We start from the raw sequence: 20,324 nt of genomic DNA, 5'->3' as shown, positions 1-20,324 counted from the left end.
GTAACACATGTAGAAATGAGACAGACGACCCACAATGTTGCAGGGCAACGGTCCTTGACTGTGTTTACACCTGAGTTAGTGGCTATGGCTAAATCCATTCTTCAGGCAGTTGATTACAGGGTGCAAACTCAAGTTATAATAATGCCAGTGCTTACACCTCTGTTCAACCATCCAGGGATCCTGATTTTGAAAAGGATTCGGAATCTGATATTTTGTAAGTGTTAGTCAGAGCTTCCTGCAAGCATGAACAGCTGCAGAAACTGAAACAGATGTTTTCTTTTTCCCAAATGCTGGCTAGATTTAGGGATGTATTCAATTGGGAGCAATATTCAGCTGCTGCCAAGGTTATCAGGGGTATATGATCTTTTAGAGGATGAGGTCCTGGACATGACAACCTTCCCTCCATTATTCCCTGTATTGGAGGATGCTTTAAGAATGCTTGCAATTCTCTTTTATTGAATTAACGTTTAGCTAAAAAATGTGTTAAAAATTTCATGGTGTGCTCGACTATGCCTGTTCTTTAAGCCCCCCTTGACTGTGGATCTGGCTGTTGTGTCCACATTGACTCTGCCAACAAAAAGATTATATCTTCATCAAACCCAGTCCCTTGTGATAAGCTAGGCAAGTGCTTGGAATCTCAGGGAAAGAAGCTGGCACAGTCCAACATGATAGCCTTTAAGGTGTTTAACTACTAGTATTTTGTATAAAAGTCTGTGCTGAGGTGTATGCATAGTTAAGATGAGTTTGCTGCATCATTAACTGCTGAGCAAAAAGTCTGTGTCAAAGATATTGTGTTCCATGTTTTTCACGTGTCTAAACATGCTTTAAAGAGTACCTTGGAATAGGCCAATACTATTTCTGGAAATGCAGCTACGTTGGTGGTCATAAGGAGGTATGCTTGGTTGCACAATCAAAACTTTTCTAATGAGTTAAAAATGAGATTTTGAATGCTCCACTTGATTCTGATTGCTTGTTTGGTATATAAGGTAATCAGATCCTTAAACAGTGGGATGATAGTGGTAAACCGATACAAGGAGTGTCTAAAATGTTCCTTATTCCCAACTTTCCTTCCACTCCCTGGGAGAAAGGAAATTCACCCCAGGGATCACGTCAGTCACCCTGCTAGACAGGGGTCCAGGGAAGTAAATAGTGTGGGAAGAAATAGCCAGGGAATTGTTATGGCTAGGCTTCTAAAGGCCCTAGGGCCGATAGCCTAGTACCAACCTATGAACCTAAGCAGGAAAATTTCCGATGGCCCATCAAACAAATCCCAGCTGAACAAAAGCCAAGGCACTAAAAGGAAATGGCTGGATGAAAATTCTGTCAAACTTAAAAGGAGGAGTTCCTTACCCAAGAAGAATTACCCCCCTTCCAACCTATGACTTTGTTGAAGAGTGGCACCCATCTTTCTCAAGTCCCATTCCAGGTGCCCGGCTCAAAGATTAGCTCTCGACAAGGCAACCTAGCCATCATGGCCATCAGTAGTTTCTGAGAAATGAGTATTCAACATTGTTTGTAGATGTTACAGGTGGAAATAGAAGGGACATCCTCCTCAGTTCAGGGGGATGCCTCCTCACCTGCTGGACTGGACTTTATTTCACCCTATACTTCTGCAAATGCTGGACTCAGGGGTCATAGAACTGTGCCCTCCTTCAGAAAGTATGGAATGATTTTATTCCAGAATTTTCCTAGTTCCTAAAAAAGAGCTGTCGTGGTGACCCATTTTAGACCTTTCCTTTCCAAATACCTTTTTCAGGGTCCCCAAGTTCAGGATGCTCACCCTGCAGATAGTGCTTTTTCTTTTGCTGGACTGTTACTTCATGGTGACTCTGGTCTTGAAGGATGAGTATCACCATATTCTTATTGCTCAACACTTTAGGAGATATCTGAGTCTGGTTCACATTATCAGTTCTCTGCATTGCCCTTTGGGCTAGACACTACACTTCAGGTGTTTACCAAATGCCTTTCTCCAGTAGTGGCTCACTGCCAGACTCTTGGTATTCACATATTTCCTTATTTAGATGACTTGCTGATCTGCTCAGAGTCTATGTCCCGTTGTTCGGAATCATAGAGAAGGTCTCAGACTTGTATCCGGCTCAGTTTAAGATGAACCTTCAGAAGTCATGCCTGACACCCTCGCAAAGAATCATCATACTAGGGTGATTAATCAGCTCTGACAAAAGAATAGCCTTTTTCCTTAGATTAGGTCTTGTCTCATCAGATGGTGTTTCAGGAATCCTCCAGGAGGAACTTCACCTCAGCAAGAGAATTCCTAAAAATTCTAGGAATTATGGGGTCCATGGTTCTCATGATACAACTAAACCATCACCACATGAGGAAAATTCAGTGGTATGTCCAGTATTGTTGGAGCCAGTAACCACATTCCCTGGAATCTGTTACTGGTGCTGCCCTTCATCAGAGAAGAGTTATAGTGGTGGATAACACAGCTCAGTATAAATTCATGACTTCATTTCTTCCTTGCTGTTCCTGCACAATTGGTCCAAATAGATTTGTCTGACTTTGCCTGGGGAGCAGTGTCAGTGGGAGTGTGCAAGTGCATGCCACTTGTGGGCCCAAGGACGCATGGTAGCACATCAATATCAAAGAATGTTGGCAGTGTTCCATGCCTTGAAAGTCTTTCACTACCCATGGACTCCGGATTCTCTTCTTTTGGTTATAGACAACACCACGGTGATGTGGTACTTTACCTAACAGGGGGGTGCAAGGTCATACATATCCTCTATGTTGGTTGGCAGTGATGGCATGGGAGCTGACTTTACAGCATTTTCTGACTTCAGGCATCATACATCCTATCAGAGCAAAATGTTGTGGCATACTAAGCAGATCCTGGGCAGGCCCTCACGAATGACAGCTCAAGGCAATTGTTTTCCAGGATCTAGTCCAGATTTGAGAGATTCCTCAAATATATCTTTTTGCCTCCTTTCAAAACAAACAGCTGGAGAGATTCTGTTCCAGACATCCTTGCAGCCATGCTTGGAGGACAGACCCAATCTCATTTCTTTGGACGGGAATGTTCTTGTGTGTATTTCCACCACTTCCATTGATTCACAAGGTACTTCTGAAGGTTCAGAAAGAAATGCCAAAAATAATTATGGTGACCCCCTACTTGCCCAAGCATTCTTGGTTCTCCCTTCTAATGGTACTGGCCAAGGACTATTACCAAATATGTTCTGACACTCTGGATTTGCTCACAGAGTTTCAGGTGTGATAGATGCACCCCAGTTTGGAACAACTGCAAGTAAAACCCTGGATGATTCAGTCTTGACTTTGTTTAGGCCCTTGTTTCATGAGGGTGTGCAGCAGGTGTTAAAGGAGGGTAGAAGACTTGCTACTAGAAGATCTTATGTTTACAAATGGATGAGGTTTTCTAAGTGGTACTTAAATGGGAACAGAGGGTCCTTTGAGGATAATATCCCTCTGGTCTTGAAATATTTGTGTGAGCTACTTAAGGATGACATATTGTATGTGTCCATTAAGGTGCATTTAGTAGCCTTCTCTGCTTGTTTGCCAGTGGACCCCCCCTTTCTTCTTCTGGTTTGGGAAAACAGTTCATGAAAGGAGTATTGCATATGAGACCTCCTTGGAAACACATTCCTCTTTCTTGGGATCTCAGACTATATTCTGATACAAAATTGACCTTACTACTACCTTTCAAACATGCTGCTTAGGCTGATTTGAAGTTCTTAATGTTAAAAACTGTTTTGCTTGTTGCTCTGACATTGGCAAACTCTCATGGTGGGAAACCTTACCTGATTTTCTACAGGGATAGGGTTGTCGTACACACTACCCCATCTTTTATGCCAAATGTGGTCTTAAAATTCATCCATAATCACTCTATTAACCTCCTTGTGTTCTTCCCAGAACCTAAAAATAGGGGAAAAGGATACTTCATACCTTGGATATGCATCAGCAGCTTAGGTACTACCTTGATTGAACAAAATCTTTCAAGAAGGCTGAAAAGCTTTTTATTTCCTTACACAAGGGAAAAGAGGGATCACCCTCTCTCTAAAAAAATAATTGCATGTTGGTTATCCTCTAGTATTGTTTTTTTGTGACACCTACCACAGGAAGCCAAATCCAGGCAAAGTCAAGGTGCATTTCACCAGGGCTTTTCCTCTTCAGTTATCTTTTTGGAAAGGCATGGAGACTCAAAGTATTCTAGAGGCAGCAACTTAGTCCTCTGTCCATACCTTTATGAAGCACTATGAGCTGGATGCCTTTTCTAAATTCAGAGCAGGCTTCCAGGGGCTCCTGGATCCTTTCCCTTCCTCCACCCAGGTTGGGTAAGCTTTGGGAATCTACACATATGCTAGTAAGGCAGTATGTCTGTTGCTTAAGCCCTACTTACCTATAAGAGTATATGCTCATAGAACATGCTACCTTACTGGCAGTACCACCCGCCACTCTCCTGTTTGGGTGTAGATAGTTTGGTGTTGGGGTTGCTGTTGAGTTATACTCGGCAGCCTTTTTTGCAGTCTGTGTTTTTTGGTTTGGAACAATAGGTGTTCAAAACTTGAATTTTCAGGTTCTCTTCCTTCTGGACCCTAGAAACCCGAAAGGGTCCTGCCTGTGAATCTGAAAGCCAGTTCATGTGCTCTTTGGTGATTGGACCATCACACCCACAGACAGGCACGGGATGGAGCTCTGAGCTTGGGTAGACTGCCAGAGATAGAGCAGCAGGACACTACTACCCAAATGCCAGTAAGGCAGTGTGTTTTACGAACATTTACTGTTACAGGTAAGTACGACTTACCCCATTGTAATTTTTAACATTTATGCATTATTTACTATATGTATGACTTTGCTGTGTGTGTTTTTAACATCAGATCACAATGAAATTATTTAAATGTACTGTGGTGATTTTACACTCTCTGAAAAGAAAATATATTTTAAATTGCTATTAAACATTATTTTATGGCAGTTTAACAAGGTTAAAGTGTGTTGAGCTAATGTTTAACTCTGGTTTGGCACACTGGTTGCTTTTTATGTGCACTTCTTGGGAACTACCTTTGTTTGGACTTTGTGTACTGAAAATTCTTTAACTTCTGTCAGTTGTAAAATAATTCTGAACATATTTTAAACTGTTTTGTGATAACACAGTTTGACAGAGTTTAGTTATGTAGGGATGTGCATATTATGAGAAATATTAAGGGGTTATTGTGATACATTACCTAGTACTGTCAGTTTATTATTCTGGTTGTTGTTCTGTCCCCTGACTCAATGGATCGCAACTGTGATATCCCCCAATTAAATCTGGTTGCACCTAAAAAGATAAACCAGAATAAAAATATGCCACAGCCTATGGTTACTGATTCTGTCTGGGCTACTGCTTAGCTCACAGACCACTTACCTTTTTCCCTGTCTCCCTCTAGTGTATCTTTGCTGGCCACTATGGAACAGGGGTTAGACGCATCTTCCATGGCTGTTTCAGTACCTAGTGCAGGTGTAGAAGAAACAAACCATTAGGTGCAGGAGTAGTTCAAGGAAAGACACCCCTTGCCAGACATAATACTTTGTCCCCAGATATTCTACGTAGTAGTGAAGTTTCACAAGAAGAAGAAAGAGAAGCTTCATCATGCAGCTTGTGAAGGCTGCCAGCCTAGCTGGATAGAATTTTGTAAATAATTTTATGTCATTGTAAATATTAATGTAATCCATAGGTTTGTTTTTACCAATGTAAGAAAACTAAATGTAAGAAAACTGTGTTATATGCTGAACTTCAAAAATGTAACCGCAGTGCACCCTGCTGGAAGAAAGATGTTATGTAAAAAATTACAACTATATTTGATCTCAAACTCAGAGACAAGATGTCTGGACCAACAAATTCTTTCTGTTGTTTTAAGACAGAGATAATTGCTATGTTTTACATGTACAAGTGTCTTTTATTGCTGTGACTTCCTGGCCAGGTGCAGCTTACAATGAAATGTAAATTTTAAGTTTCTGTTAGCCTGGGAACTAAAGGAGAAGTGATAAAAATGATGTAATTTGAAATGACTCAGCAGTGCTGGGTGTTATCAATTTAAGACTATCAGAGAGAAAGATTGAGCATTTTGGATTTTGTCTGAAGCTGAAAACAACTCACCAGCCTTGCTTTGTAAGTAAAGTTATTTAGGACATAGTTTCTCTTAGAGTTATTAAGGAATTTAGCTAGATTAGTCTAACTGTTTTCTATATTTATGTCCGGCTATCCTAGAATATTATTTCACCACAGGTTACACATTGTAGCTCACCACAAAAAAAAAAAAAAAAAAAAAAAAAAAAAGATAAAAGACCAGTGGTTACCTTTCCGATGATTTATTAAAAGTCACAGTCTCTACACCTACAATATTGTTTTAAAGTTTCTGTGATTTCTGAGCTCTTGATTAGCACTGAAGTGACGAGATTTGTCTTGTGCTTTTATTATTTATTATTAAATATTTTTAAAGCTTTCAACTGTTTACTGTTTTGTGTAGAGATAATTTAAGCTCTTAGGGAGTACTTGGATGTATTTGGTGACACTGTCCAAGCCACTACAATAGTCTTGTTGCCCAGTCACACTTACTATTTGGCTAACAGTAACATTTCACAGTGAAGTTGGTCACCCTTTGGGAAGGGCCTTATAATAGCTGATATTAGCTGTTGGTGGCAGTCGGTACTACCTTTATAGTCTGGGCAGAAATGGGGCAGAGCTGGAGAACCTGTGCCAGCCTTCCCCAGGAGTATCTGTGTGTTTGTATATAAATCAAATCTTAAAAGTGTGTGTGTGTGTGTCAGCTACTTTGACAGGGACATGAAGCACTGGTTGGACAGAGAGGGTGCTGGACATTTTAGCTTGACCACTAGGTTGAGATCTGGACCCTATAGCTGTGCCAGTAGGGAGTCTTATTGGGGATCTGGAGAGAAAGGGAGAAACCAGCCTCAGACTGACTGTGATCTCTGTGTCCTCTTAAGGGAAATTGTACTTTACTGTGTGTGTACTTGTTATCCCCCCAATGTGCATGCCCCTCACTAGTGCTAGTGGTGAGGATTGAGGCGTCTAGATTACTGGGCCAGTGTGCAGGCATTACACAGCTGATAATCAGATTATAGCTATTTGTAAGGCTGCTATGGTTTCCTTGGCTAAGAGTGTTCTACAGATAGTTAATTCTGGTGGCTGTCTTCCCATACATGGCATTAGTAATTGTTTGACTAGAGACCTTTCTGTTATTTCAGAGAATGATGAGGAATCTGATGAGGACAATTGTAATTTCCTAGTTTACTCTGAGTCCAGTCACTCTGATTCTTTGGAAGGTGATCCTGATCCTAAGTCCTAATAAGTGTGCACTTTTCCTCAGATGATTGCTAGATTTAGTGATGTTTCTGCTTGGGAGCAGTTGGAAACTACCCCAGAGCTAGGCAGTGGTATATTACCATATAGTGGGCAAGATGCCAAAATCTGTGGCTATCCCCACTCTCTTACTGTTCTTGGAAGATGTTTATAAAGCTGCTTGGAGAACACCAGTATCTATTCCAGTAGTCCCTAAAAAGGCTCAGGGAAAATATAGGGTCTCCTCAGATATGATGGGGTCTGTTTTCTCATTTGACTGCCAACCCAGCTGCAGTCTTCCAAGTTGCCTGCTCAAATAAAATGTCCATTGCTTTGTGTAATCCAATGCCCCCTGATAAAGAGGAAAAATGCTTAGATCTTCAGGGCAAAAGGATCTCTCTTTCTAATAAGCTACCCTTTAGAATGTTAAATTATCAAGACTTTATGTGGAAATTTATTTTGCAGTGGGCATACAGTTCCGGTGATTTTGCTGCATCCTTACCTACACAGCACAAGTCTTATACAAATTAAATGTTTCTAATTTGATTCAGGTCTCAAAACTTGCTTTGAGAGTTGAGTTTGAATGTGTGCATAGAGCTGTGAGAAATACTGCTTCTGTTCTATTAAGATGGTATGCTTGGTTACATAATCAGAACTTCTCTGATGTTTTAAAAGCTGACATTACATGGATTCTTAAAAATGAGATGACAGAGACAAACTAAGCATTGGATATCAAGGATTCTTCTTGTACCCGTTTCTCCCCAAATGAGCCATCAAACAAAAGTCAGGGATCCAATAGAAAATGGCTGGAAGATAATTATTAGAAACCAAACAGGAGGGTTTTTTTCTGACAAAGTGCCTAAACCCTGCAAAGGAATGACTATGCTGAGTCACAGAGTACCCAGACCCCCCTCCTGCCCTTCCTTCTCTTCCTCCTTCCCCCAGACTCTCTCTCAACCTTGCAGTCTGGCTGGAAATAATCTCAGACAATTGAGATTGTCAGAATAATTCGGAGAGGACACACTTGGCAGTGGTTAGAAAACTCTCCCCCTTCAGGGGAATTCTCCCACTCCCACCAGAAAAGACAGAGCTGTTTCTTCCAGTGCTTCATCACATGATAGAAGCAGGGGTCATGTGCCTGCAGTACACAAAGGCAGAGTATTTTACTTCAGAATCTTTTTGTTTCTAAAAAAGGAGTACTCCTGATGACCTATCCTAGATTTGTCCTTTCTAAACACTTTTGTAAAAGTTCAAAAATTCAGAATGCTCACTTTACAGTTAATCCTAGCATTGATTACAGATTACTGTCTCATGGGGACTGTAGATTACAAGAAAGCTTATTATCATATTCCTATTGCTCCCAATTTCCAGAAATGTTTGAGATTTATTGTGTCTGGTGTACATTTTTATTTTTTGCATTATGCTTTGGTTTGTCTACTGCATCTCAAATGTTTACAAAGTGTCTGGACCCGGTGGTTGCCTATTGCACTTTAAGCATCCACATTTTTCCGTATTTAGTTGACTTACTAATTTGTGTCGATTCAGTATCCAAGTATTTGGAGTCCATAGACAAGGTTGCATCCCTCCTTTCCCACCTGGGCTTCAAACTGAATCTTCAGAAGTGCTTCCTCACATCCTCTCAATTAATTATTTTCCCGGGGTGTCGGATAGACATAGTAAAAAGGATGCCCTCCTGCCAGAATACAGAATTCTGACTTAGGGTATTTTCCGCCTCTGCCAAGAGAAGTCCTCAAAATTCTAGGCACTATGGCATCAACAGTCCTCTTGATACCACTAATCAGACTACACATGAGAAAAATGTAATCTTACTTGAAGAATTGTTGGACCCAGAACATTCATCCCTAGGATTTACAGGTATCAGTACTAGGATTTGTAAAACAGGAATTGCACTGCAGTGGTAGAGGGATTAACTGTCTCTGAATCCAGGTCTATCTTTCTCTCTTTAGACTCCAGTTCATTCTGCCCAGATGGACTGTTTAGATTTTACGTGAAAAGAGCAGTGTCCATGAAATTTCAATTGCAAGGCTTGTGGAATCAATAGACTATATCAGTGCAATAAATATAAAAGAGGTGGCATTGATCCATGTCTTAAAAGTACTTAACCACATATGGACTTCACATTCTCCTCCACTGGTCACAGACAACACTACTGTGGTGTGGTACCTGAACAAGCAATGGACTAAAAGGTCATACCCTCTTTGTAGATTGGCAGTGATGGCCTGGGAGCTAGCTTTACAGCATTCTGACTCTTCAGGTCTCATACATTCTGTCAGAGAAAAACAAAGTGACAGACAGACTAAGCAGATCCTGGATAGACCCACACAAGTGGAAGCTCCATGTAGAGGACTTCCAGGACTTGATCCAGATATGGGGAAGATCTCAAGTATATCTGTTTGCCTCCTTTCAAAACAAAACATACAATTGAAAAATATGTTTAAGACATCCTTGCAGCCAGGCTCAGAAGACAGATGATCTATCATTCCCATGGTTGGACATGTTCCTGTATGCACTACCACCCTTTCCAGTGAGTCCCAAGGTAGTTCTCAAGATTCAGAATGAAAGATGGGGACCTCCAAGATGGCTGCACATTGAGCACATTGAGTAACAGCTTATTTCTAGCTCTCCCTTTATGAAAACAGAAACTCAGCAGAGATGGCTAGTAAATTTGTGCTTATGGGTTAATTTCTGTAACTGGCAAGTAAATGCACTGCCTGGATGTCAGGATTAAAGAATTACAGAAGTCCTGGAAAATCAGTTACAAAAAGTGAGGAAGAAGCACTGATGGGGAGAGCTCTGCAGCTGTTCAGCAAAAAGCAATGCAACCTTCAGACATGACTTCCAATAACCTACAGGAAGACGTAAGGCAACTGCATACAGATCTGGTTAAAATAAACAAAACAGTTATGGAGTATATCAACACAAACAACAAAAGGCTGGGAAAAATAGAAGAAGCTTTAAACAGATATTCAAATGAGATGATAAAGCTGCAAAAATCAGAGGTAGAAATAAAGAAAAGGCTGGCTGAATACGAGTGTGCTCAGGAAGACATGTTTCAAAAAATAACAGAATTAGAGGATTGAGCACATAGGGAAAATCCTGAAATTTTCATCTACACCAGAGAAGCTGGAAGGAACAGACTGCATTAATTTTATGAAAGCACAAATAAGCAACTGGACTAGTATTCCACAGCAGGAGTTGTTAGTTGAAAGGGCATGTATGCTCCAATCGTGGCTATAAAAAAGCAACCTAGACCTTTAATAGTAAAGATGCAATCCTGCCAGCAGAAGGAGATGATTCTGACAAAGTTGTGGCAAAAGGACAAAGTACTAAAAGTGGGAGTCAGCAGAGTGTTTGTGGAGAATGATTACACATTGTACACCAAGCAGAACAGGAGCACATTTATTCCAATATTCAGGGAACGCTGAGATGCAGGTGTGAGATTAAAACTGCTGTACCCAGCTGTCCTCAAGGTATTCTTCCCTGGAGGGACAAAATCATTTTTTGATGAAGTACATGCTAAAAAGGAAATACAAAAAGTTTGTCCAACAAAAAGTAAGTTGTGAAACAGAAGGGGATTCTGCTTCTTGTTCTTCTGGTAGTAAAGACCACAGAGGGACTGTACGTATGAAACCTTTTCAAAATTTTCAACGGAAAATGTTAGAGAGAAGAAAGAGACCATGAGAGTTGACTAGAAGAATCGAGAGTACATTGGAAATGAAGCAGAGGCAGGATTTCAGAGATGAACAATAATAAAATCAGTAACTTAATATGAGTTTACAATGCAATAATTATATTTGTGAAATATGACAGAACAAGAAAATCTGGAAATATTGGACATTTTCAGAGTTTGTTGGACTAGTTGGGAACTCTAAAGCATATGCCCTACTTCATGTCATTAAAGTTTGGAAAAGTACTTTGGGGAGGGCAAGAGGAGGGAAAAAGTTAACTGTAAGTAAATATTTTTTCTTAAATAGTACCGATTTTGTGACGTGGTTTTCTTCACATGCTATAAAGTAATTTTTTTTCAGTTATTTTAAGTGTAATGGAAATTGTGAACAGGTGCTGCTGTTCTTTTTTTTCTTTTCTTTCACCCTTCTGTCTCTTCTTGTTCAGTTTTAAGAAATGTTAGGCAGGCACTGGGATGTATAAAAAAAGTCTGGTTAAAAAGTGTGATAAAAAAAAAAATTAATGTGCTTTTTTTCATTCATGCCTAGGGAAATGACTAGATTAAAGACCATGGATTGATTTCTTAACAAGTTTTAAGAGAGGGCAAGTAAATGAAAAAGAACATTGAATATTATGAGGCGTTTCTTCTAGCGAATACATGTATACTGAGTAACAGTTCTGCAGCTGGTCTTCATGCTTCCATGGAAACAATCTGATAAAGAGAAACTGGCTACAGTCTGGTGGAGAATGATTGGCTGAGGAAAAAAAAAACGAGAAATTAGCTAAGAGATAATGCTCAGTGAAAGCATTTAGGAGGTTTCCCAAAGTAGATAATGTTCTCTGAAAACATTCAGGGGCTTTCCCAAGGTAGTTAATGTTCTCTGAAAACATTCAGGGTTTTGGTTTTCCCAGCTGGGAGAGCTATAAAGATAAGACAAAACCAGTCGCACTTAGTAGAAGCACAGGGTGCACCATGCGTCTTAGCATGGATGACCTTTCTTTTAGATTAACTCAAGTCTGTGGTGTGGCTGTCAGTATGGGACTTTTGTTCCTGTTAGGAAAGTAAAACTTCAATATTTGAAGGTATACATAGTTTTATATGTTATTATTAAGTTAATAGGTTTTAGGAGGGTATTGGGAAGGTTTTTTTTTTGTTTGAGGGCTTTCAATATAACAAAAAGTTTTATAAGATGTGACATAGACTCAAATGTATGTGACAAGAAACAACTGTATAAAAGTTCAACCTGCCAAACAATGTATGCATGTAATGCAAAAGTTGGAACTAGATTTTTAACAAAAAAGTGTTATACATAAAAAGGTGGGAATAATGACTTTTTAATACAATGATGCCTTCATTAATGTCTTTAAATATAAATGGCCTCACAGATAAATACAAACAAGAAAGAGTAGTGAACTATATTAAAAATGTAGAGTACAAATTGCTATGTTACAGGAAACACATTTAGAAAGAACTTAACATGAATTTGATAAAGGTTTTCAGGATGGTTATTCAGTGGAATACCTGGGACAAGGGACAAGAGGAGTACTTATATTAATTGCAAAAGGAGCTCCTATAGTGATAGAAAAAGATAAAAAAGTTAATAATGGCAGATTTGTAGTGCTGTGGGGGCTACTGGCAAGGGAGGAGGATTACACTGGCATGTATTTACATTCCACCTAAAACTGCTGTAATCGAGCTTAAGAAAATTCTGGGAGAAATAATCAGTTTTCAGCCAGAAATATTACTTATAGGTGGGGACTGGAACTTGATCTGCAGCAGTGAGGATGTGTCTGGGTGGCCCAGAGGGGAAAATATAACAAAGGAGGTAGATTTTTGAAGACATTTATGAAAATCCAATTCAAATCTGTTCCAATGCCTTGGACAAGCTCATTCCTACCCTCACTAGAGGAAGCAACATCCTTGACCTGTTTATTACTGACATGGGCAACTGTTGCTCTACACCAATAATCAATTCCTCCCTGGTTAGATCCCACTGCAAACTAATCCCATGAAAATCCACATCTCACCCCTGCAAAGGTAACCACTATGAAAAACTTCTCCAAAGCTGACTTTGGGCTCCTAAAAACAGAGGTGGCTAACTTCATGGCACCCATGTCAGTGGAAAATAGATGCATGACTGCCGAATCATACACCAATGCACTGCACGAATGCGTACTTAAATGCATGGAACTAGCCAAACTCAACAGTTCCAAGGCGCTCTCCTCCAAAAAAAAAAAAAAAAGGAGCCAATCTGGTGGTCCCCTGCTATTAATAAACTCTACAATAGAAAGAAGAAACTGTTGCAGAAAAAAGGTGAAGTCCCAAGACTGGAAAAACTCCCTTTTTAGCCTAAACAAAAAGTTGAGATCCCACATCAAAACCTCTAAAGCCAGCTATGAAGGCAGAATTGTGGCAGACACTAAAAGCAACCACAAAGCCTTCTATAGTTGTATCAAGAATCTCCATGGCAATACCCAGGTTTGCTGTGAGTTACTACACAATGGTACCTCCTATACTGATCCAAAAGATATTGCCAACATACTGGCCGACAGATTCAGTGCAATCTTTACCTCTCTCCGCCCTAAAGGGCCAATCACAATACCAGAGGAATGCCAGGCACCTAGCATTACTGCAGCACAGGTTAAAGCTGTATTGTCCAAGACCAAGAATACAGCTTCCATGGGACCCGACAATATACCTGGATGTGTTCTGCATGAACTACAAAGTGAACTGGCACCATATCTGTGTGCCCTGTTCAATCACAGCCTCACCTCAGGCTTTGTCCCTGTCAAATATCACACTGCTACAGTCATCCCTCTCCATAAAGGGGGAGCGACTACAGACCCTGGGAATTATTGCCCCCATTAGCCTGACGAGTCTGATATGTAAGGCTATGGAGCTCATCATCATGGACCTAATTAACAAGAATATAGGGAATCTCCAAACTCTAGATCCCACTCAATTTTGTTTTGTGAAAGGCAGATCATGCCTGCTCAAACAGGTTGACTTCTTTGAGTCAGTCACCAGAGCTGTGGATGAGGGCAAGGCAGTTCATACAGCCTACCTTGATCTGGCCAAGACCTTTGATACCATTCCCACTCAGGAATTATTGATAAACTCACCAAAGTAGACATCAACCCTTATATCACTAGGTGGGGTGTAAATTGGCTCACAGATAGAACACAGTGTGAAAGTAGTGGACTCCAAGTCAGACTGCCGATCAGTCACGAGTGGAGTCCCACAGGGATCAGTTCTGGGTCCTCTCCTGTTTGACATCTACTTCTGAGAAGTCCAGGCCAACATGGTGGGACTCTGGCTGACCAAGTTCGCAGACAACTGCAAGCTGGGAGCCATTATTAACTCCCCAAGTGATGTAGACATCCTGCAAAAAGGCCTCACTGAGACCAGTGTCAAAACCATGGCCTTAAGCTTAATGCCAAAAAAGGTATTGTTATCCCCTTTGGGAAAAACTCAGTTCCCACTAATTACCGCATCGATGGGAGCCCACTGAACACTGAAGGCATTATAAGAGATCTGGGGACACAGATTGACAGCAACCTATCCTTTGACCACCACATTGCCACTGTGGTCAGAAAGTCCTTCTATTTGTCACATCTCATAACCAAGAGTTTTGCATCCAGGAAGAAAGAGGTCATCATCTCTCTCTACTCTTCTCTCATTAGGCCAATCATTGAGTATAATGCCCCATTTGGCATGTACCTCACTAGACACATGCAACAGCTGGAAAGGCCACAAAAGTACCTCATGAAGAGGATCCTAGGCCTTAAACACATGTCCTACATGGATAGACTCAGAAAACTCCAGCTATTCTCTGTCTCATATCGTCCACTAAGAGGCGATATCTGCTTGACTTACATAGCCATGTCTGACCTAGCTCTGTTAGAAATGCTACATCTAAAGAAATCCCAATCCCTCCACACCACATGCTCCAGAGAACTCAACATCAGTACCACAATCAACAGAACATGTTGGAGGGACAGGTTCATAACCCAGAGACTGCCCATGCTCTGGAATATACTTCCCATACATGTCAAGCAGAGCACCTCACTTCAAGAGAAATCTTGATGAGTGGATGGGAACTAGAAAGTTCACCCCGGGAATCACTCCAGTGGCTCTATTTGATACAGGCACTGGGAACTAACGTCGCTTGGCATGATGCCAGGGCACTTCTATGGGCTAAGCTTGTAAAGGCTCCAGGGCCATTAGCCTAGTGCGCACCTATGAACCTATAAAATATTTGGCATGCAAGATGTGAATTGAGTAACAGGAGTTCAGAGTGAATTTACGTATTATTCCCCAAGATATAAAAACTGGACTAGGCTAGACAGAATTTACATTTCACAGGAACATGTGCAATTAATTGAAGGTCTTGATACCCACCCAATAACTATTTCAGATAATGCACCAATAACATAAAATAAAAACACAGGGTAATGAAATAAAAATGAGACATTGGTGCTTTCCCACCTATCTGTTAAAAAGAGAAGAATTTAAGGAATGGGTAGTAGAGATTATTCAGGAGCTGTAAGAGTGGATAGAAATTTCTTCTGAAAATGTAGCTAGGGAGTAGGATAAAATTAAAGTGGAGTTTAAAAATAGGGTGGAAATAAAAGAAAGGGAGCTATGGTTAAGAAGTAACAAGAATTATTTAGAGGAACTGACAAATGTGAAAGCAGTGCAGAATAGGGGGAATTTCGCAGAACAAGAAGAGGATCAACTGCAGAATGCTAGGCAGAAAATAAGGGATTACCTCGATAATATGCATGAGCTTAGAAAGATTGCTGTTAAGCAACTGTGTTTTGATAATAACATTAGAGCCCAAAAACGTTTAGCACAACTACTCTGGCAACAGAAAGTAGAAAGAGCTGTTGCAAAACATAGGGAGTGTGTAGCAAAGAAGGTAACGAGATCTGTAGAGGTATTAGAAATATTTTGGAAATTTTATGAGAGTCTATAAATCAGAGAAATATGAAAATCAAGAAAAGATACAACTGGAAATGTTTATGGAAGAATTAAATATGCTAAGGTTAGAGGTATATGAGGCTGAATTACTAACAGGATAGGAGGAGATGAGATAAAAATTGTGATGTATGACCAATCTACATGAAAGTCCCCAGGAATAGATGGTATTCCTGTGGAAGTTTGGAAGCTATGAGAAAAAAACTGATAAAGATCTGGAAGGTTTTGTTTAACAATATCTTAAGAGAAGGAGAAGTACCACTGTCATGGATGAAAGCAGTGGTAGCTGTAATACCTAAAGAGGGTAAGGATCCATCAGATCCAGCTTCATACAGGCCCATGTCCATACTAAATAATGATTATAAAGTGTTCATGTGTATAATTGCTAAAAGAATGGCAAAAGTTAATGCCAATACTGATAGATATGGATCATTGTGGTTTTGTGGAGGGGAGGCAAACATTTGACAACATTAACAGAACATTGATGATCCAGCAGAAAACAGAATGTAGGAAAATACCATTGTTGGTGGGTCTTGATGCAGGGAAAGCATTTGACAGAGTAAGGTGGGACTTTATGAGCAGGGCAATGGAAGTATTTGCATTTCCTGAAAAAATTATAAGGTTGATTAGGAGAATATATGAGGGATTGGAAGCGAAAATTAAAGTACATGTGGTCCTTTCTGGTAATTTTTGCTTGGGCAGGGGAACCAGGCAGGGGTGTCCTGTTTCCCCTTTATTATTTGCATTACATTTAGAACCATTAGCAAAGAAAATAAGGGACTCAGAAATTCAAGGATATAATTGGTATGGTAGTCAAGAAAAGCTGGCTTTATTTGGAGATATTATTTTGTACCCAACAAAATTAGAAAAATATATTACAGTGCTGTGGAACATTGAGGCAGTGTCATATATTTTTGGGATACAAAATTAATGAAATAAAACAAAGGCAATAGTTGTAAATTATGTACCTACACACGAACTGGTTCAGGAATACCCATATTTATGGGAACATGATAAAATGAAATATTTACGAGTATGGATTAAAAATTATTCTAGTGTGGCAGCTAAGGATATGTGGGAAGAGACTAAACAAAAGATAATACAAAAACTGAAAAAAATGGAAGCTTTGTTATATGGATATGGATAGTAAGATGCAAGCAGTCAAAATGTTTTTAGTCCCTTTAGTCTTATACAGAGGTCAGGCATATTTTTGTCAACCAGAGCAGAAGTTGTGGGTAGCAATTAATAAAGAGCTGAAGGACTTTGGAAGGGGAAGACAACAACATTCAAGTGAGATAAGCTGATTATTCCAATAGAACAGGGCAGATTGGGATTACCCAATTTGAAGGGGTATTTCAGAGCTGCACAGTTAAGACTCCTATACATAGCACAAGCAGAAAACTATAATTCAAAGTGGAAAGGGATGATGAAACACAGGGGAATCTCAATAAACAAGGAAAGACTGGGATTTTGGATGCAGGCCTTTAAGGAGAATAACAATAATAATGCAGAATATTATATCCATAAAGTAACAGAAAGTATTCTGAGAACTAAACAAACACAGGAATGGAGAAAGGAGATTCTGCCAATAGAGATGACTGCAGTTAGGGATACAGACAGTAGGGAAGAGGAGTCCGAATTTTTTTGGGAGAAAATTGGCAAAGGAACCAAGATATTGGGAGCAAATAACTAGAGAAGGGAAAGAGGATAGAGTGGGAAGACGCCGAGAATTTATTTGGACTGCAGGTGAGAGATTGCCTTCCCTATCAGGGACTGATATCAGAGTATAGGCAAAGAGAAAGGAATGTTGGGTCCTGAATGAAAGACCAGTACTGGTAGATTTTTTAATAGACTATAGAACAGAAGCTGCCATTAAAAAAGGGATGATTAGTAGAACATATAAAATATTGCATGATAAGTATAAGAATCAATCAAAGGAGGTTAGAAATGATTGCTAAGAGAGATTGGATAATCAGTTCACAAAGAAACAATGGGAAAATGTATGTATGTCACCCAAATATGCAACAAAATATAGAAGATTTAGGATTTTTGCCTAGAAATGTTTACATAGATATTTTTATACCCCAAGTAGACTCCAGAAATTGTTTCCTCAGGCAGACAGTAAATGTTGGAATTGTGAAGGGAAAGAAAGAGGTAATTAAGAACATATTTTCTGGGAATGCGGTGAGTTGGCCGACTTTAAGGATTCAATGCTGGATGCACTGTTGGAGATGCTGGGTGTGCAGATTAGTCTAACAAGGGAGATGATTTTTCTGAACTGTTTGTCTTTTTGGCTTTTCCCAGTTAGGGGCTGCCACAGCGGAACTCCAGTCTGCTAATGATTGGCAGTTGATTTTTTTTTTGTTTGTTTTTGTTTTGTTTTTTTTTGTTTTTTTCTGGTGCCGAGTTGCCAGCCCAATGCCCAAGAAGGCACTCCAGCTGAGAATCGAACAGGAGAACCTCTTGCTGTGAGGCAGCAATGCTATCGCTGTACCATCGCAGCTTAGATGATTTTTTTGAACTATGATACAGAATTGGAATTGTTTAGACATGGTAAGGCCTTGGTGTGTCTAATAGTGGTGGCTGCCAGAACGTAATTACTAGAAAATTGAAATCAAAATCTAAACCAACTATACTGGAAGTAGTGAAAATATAACAGAGATAAGATGACTAGAATTGAGATCTTTAGAAATGGGTAGGAGCAAACTATATAGGAAAAAAATGGGAATTGTGGGAACAATACATACAAGGGAGGAATGAGGCCTAAAAGGCAGCAGGACTTAAATAAGCTATGTAATGTTTGAGTTAGAAAGATTGGGTAGATTATAAGTGATGTATAATGTTTGCATCTTGGAGTGTGTCAGTATGGTTTGTGATGTAAAATGCTTGTGACTAGGATTGTGTGGTTTGTTTTCATTTGTGTAAATGTATGATTGGCTGTGTCGTAAGTGGTGGTTTAATGAAGATGTTTCTTTTTTTAAAAAAAGTGGGAATTGGATAATTTATGTAATATTGCTTAGGTTATATGATATGTAGCAATATATGTGACGTTTAATGTTTATGTTAATATCATTTGATTACTTTTATATGAATGTAAATTTGCCTGTGTCACAAGTGATAATTCAGTAAAGGTGTTTGGAAAAAGAAAAAATATTCAGAATGTATGACCAATGATCATTGTGGTTAACCCCCTTTGGCCCAGGCAAAGTTGGTTCTCCCTTTTTATGGAATTGGGCAAGGGCAGTTACAAGCCTCCTTGCAGACTGGATTTGTTCACACAGAATCAGGGTCAAATGGTGCACCCCAAGTAGAGCACTTGTAGCTAATAGCCTGGACAATTCTATTTTGATTCATTTTAGGCACTTGTTCAAAGAGGATATTCAGCAGGTACTTAAGGAGGCAAACAAAAAAACAGCAGCTTGAAAATCTTACATGAAGAAGAAGAAGAGGTTGTCTAGGTGGTGCCTAGCCAATAACAGAGGTCCCAAAAGGGTTTTGACCTGTCTGAATTTGAAATATTTGTGTGAGCTACTTAGAGATGGTTTGTCATGCTTCTGTCAAAATTGTAGCTTGCGGCCACTTCACCTTATCTGCCCATGGATCTTCCTCTTTATTCTCTTTCTGTGGCCAAACAGTTTATGAAAGGAGTATTGATGTGAAAACCCCTCAAAAGCAAAGATTTGGTTGCTGTTGGATTTGTTTTTTATATGGTATTGAGTCTGGCTGTGAATTTACTCTTGTTGTAGGATCCTCTAGCCACTCAATGATTTTGAATATTTGAGTAAGGTGCCTATAGCTCACTCTGTTTGTGGTAGCTGCAAACCTCAAGAAGGACATCCTTGATGAGAACCCAGCAGTCCATCCTACTAGAAAGAGTCAGGTGTTATCCCAATTTGGCAAGCACATTTTTGCATCAGGCATCTTTTCGTTCAGGGCCATTAATTACCTGATGAACATCATAGGTTCATAGGGAATAAAAGTCAATTGAGCTACAAGAGCATTTACATTTTGCTAATACTGATCTTCATGCTGTACCCCCCATCTCAAGAAGGGCAGAACAGTTTAGTCCTAGAGTAAATTTATGGGTACCCATCTAGTCATCCAGGTTTAAATTTGAAGGGTGCTATGGTGTCATTGTAATTTGTATAGGAAGTTTTGTTCCATAGGTTGATTAGGCATTTTGTAATAAATTTGTCTGTCCAACTAATTTTATTTATGTGCTGGTGGAGATTTAAATCCCTAGTTCTGGTATTAGTGTAGCTATTTGAACTAATGTCCTCAAGCTTACTGCCTTGATGCAGGACCAGTCCTCTGATGACTCAGGTTCCCAAGAAGAGGATGTATGTGAGG

The sequence above is a fragment of the Protopterus annectens genome, chromosome 13.part0, assembly GCF_019279795.1.
Source record: "Protopterus annectens isolate FY-2018-M chromosome 13.part0, PAN1.0, whole genome shotgun sequence".
Lineage (NCBI taxonomy): Eukaryota > Metazoa > Chordata > Ceratodontiformes > Protopteridae > Protopterus > Protopterus annectens.
This window is presented reverse-complemented; position numbering follows the sequence as displayed.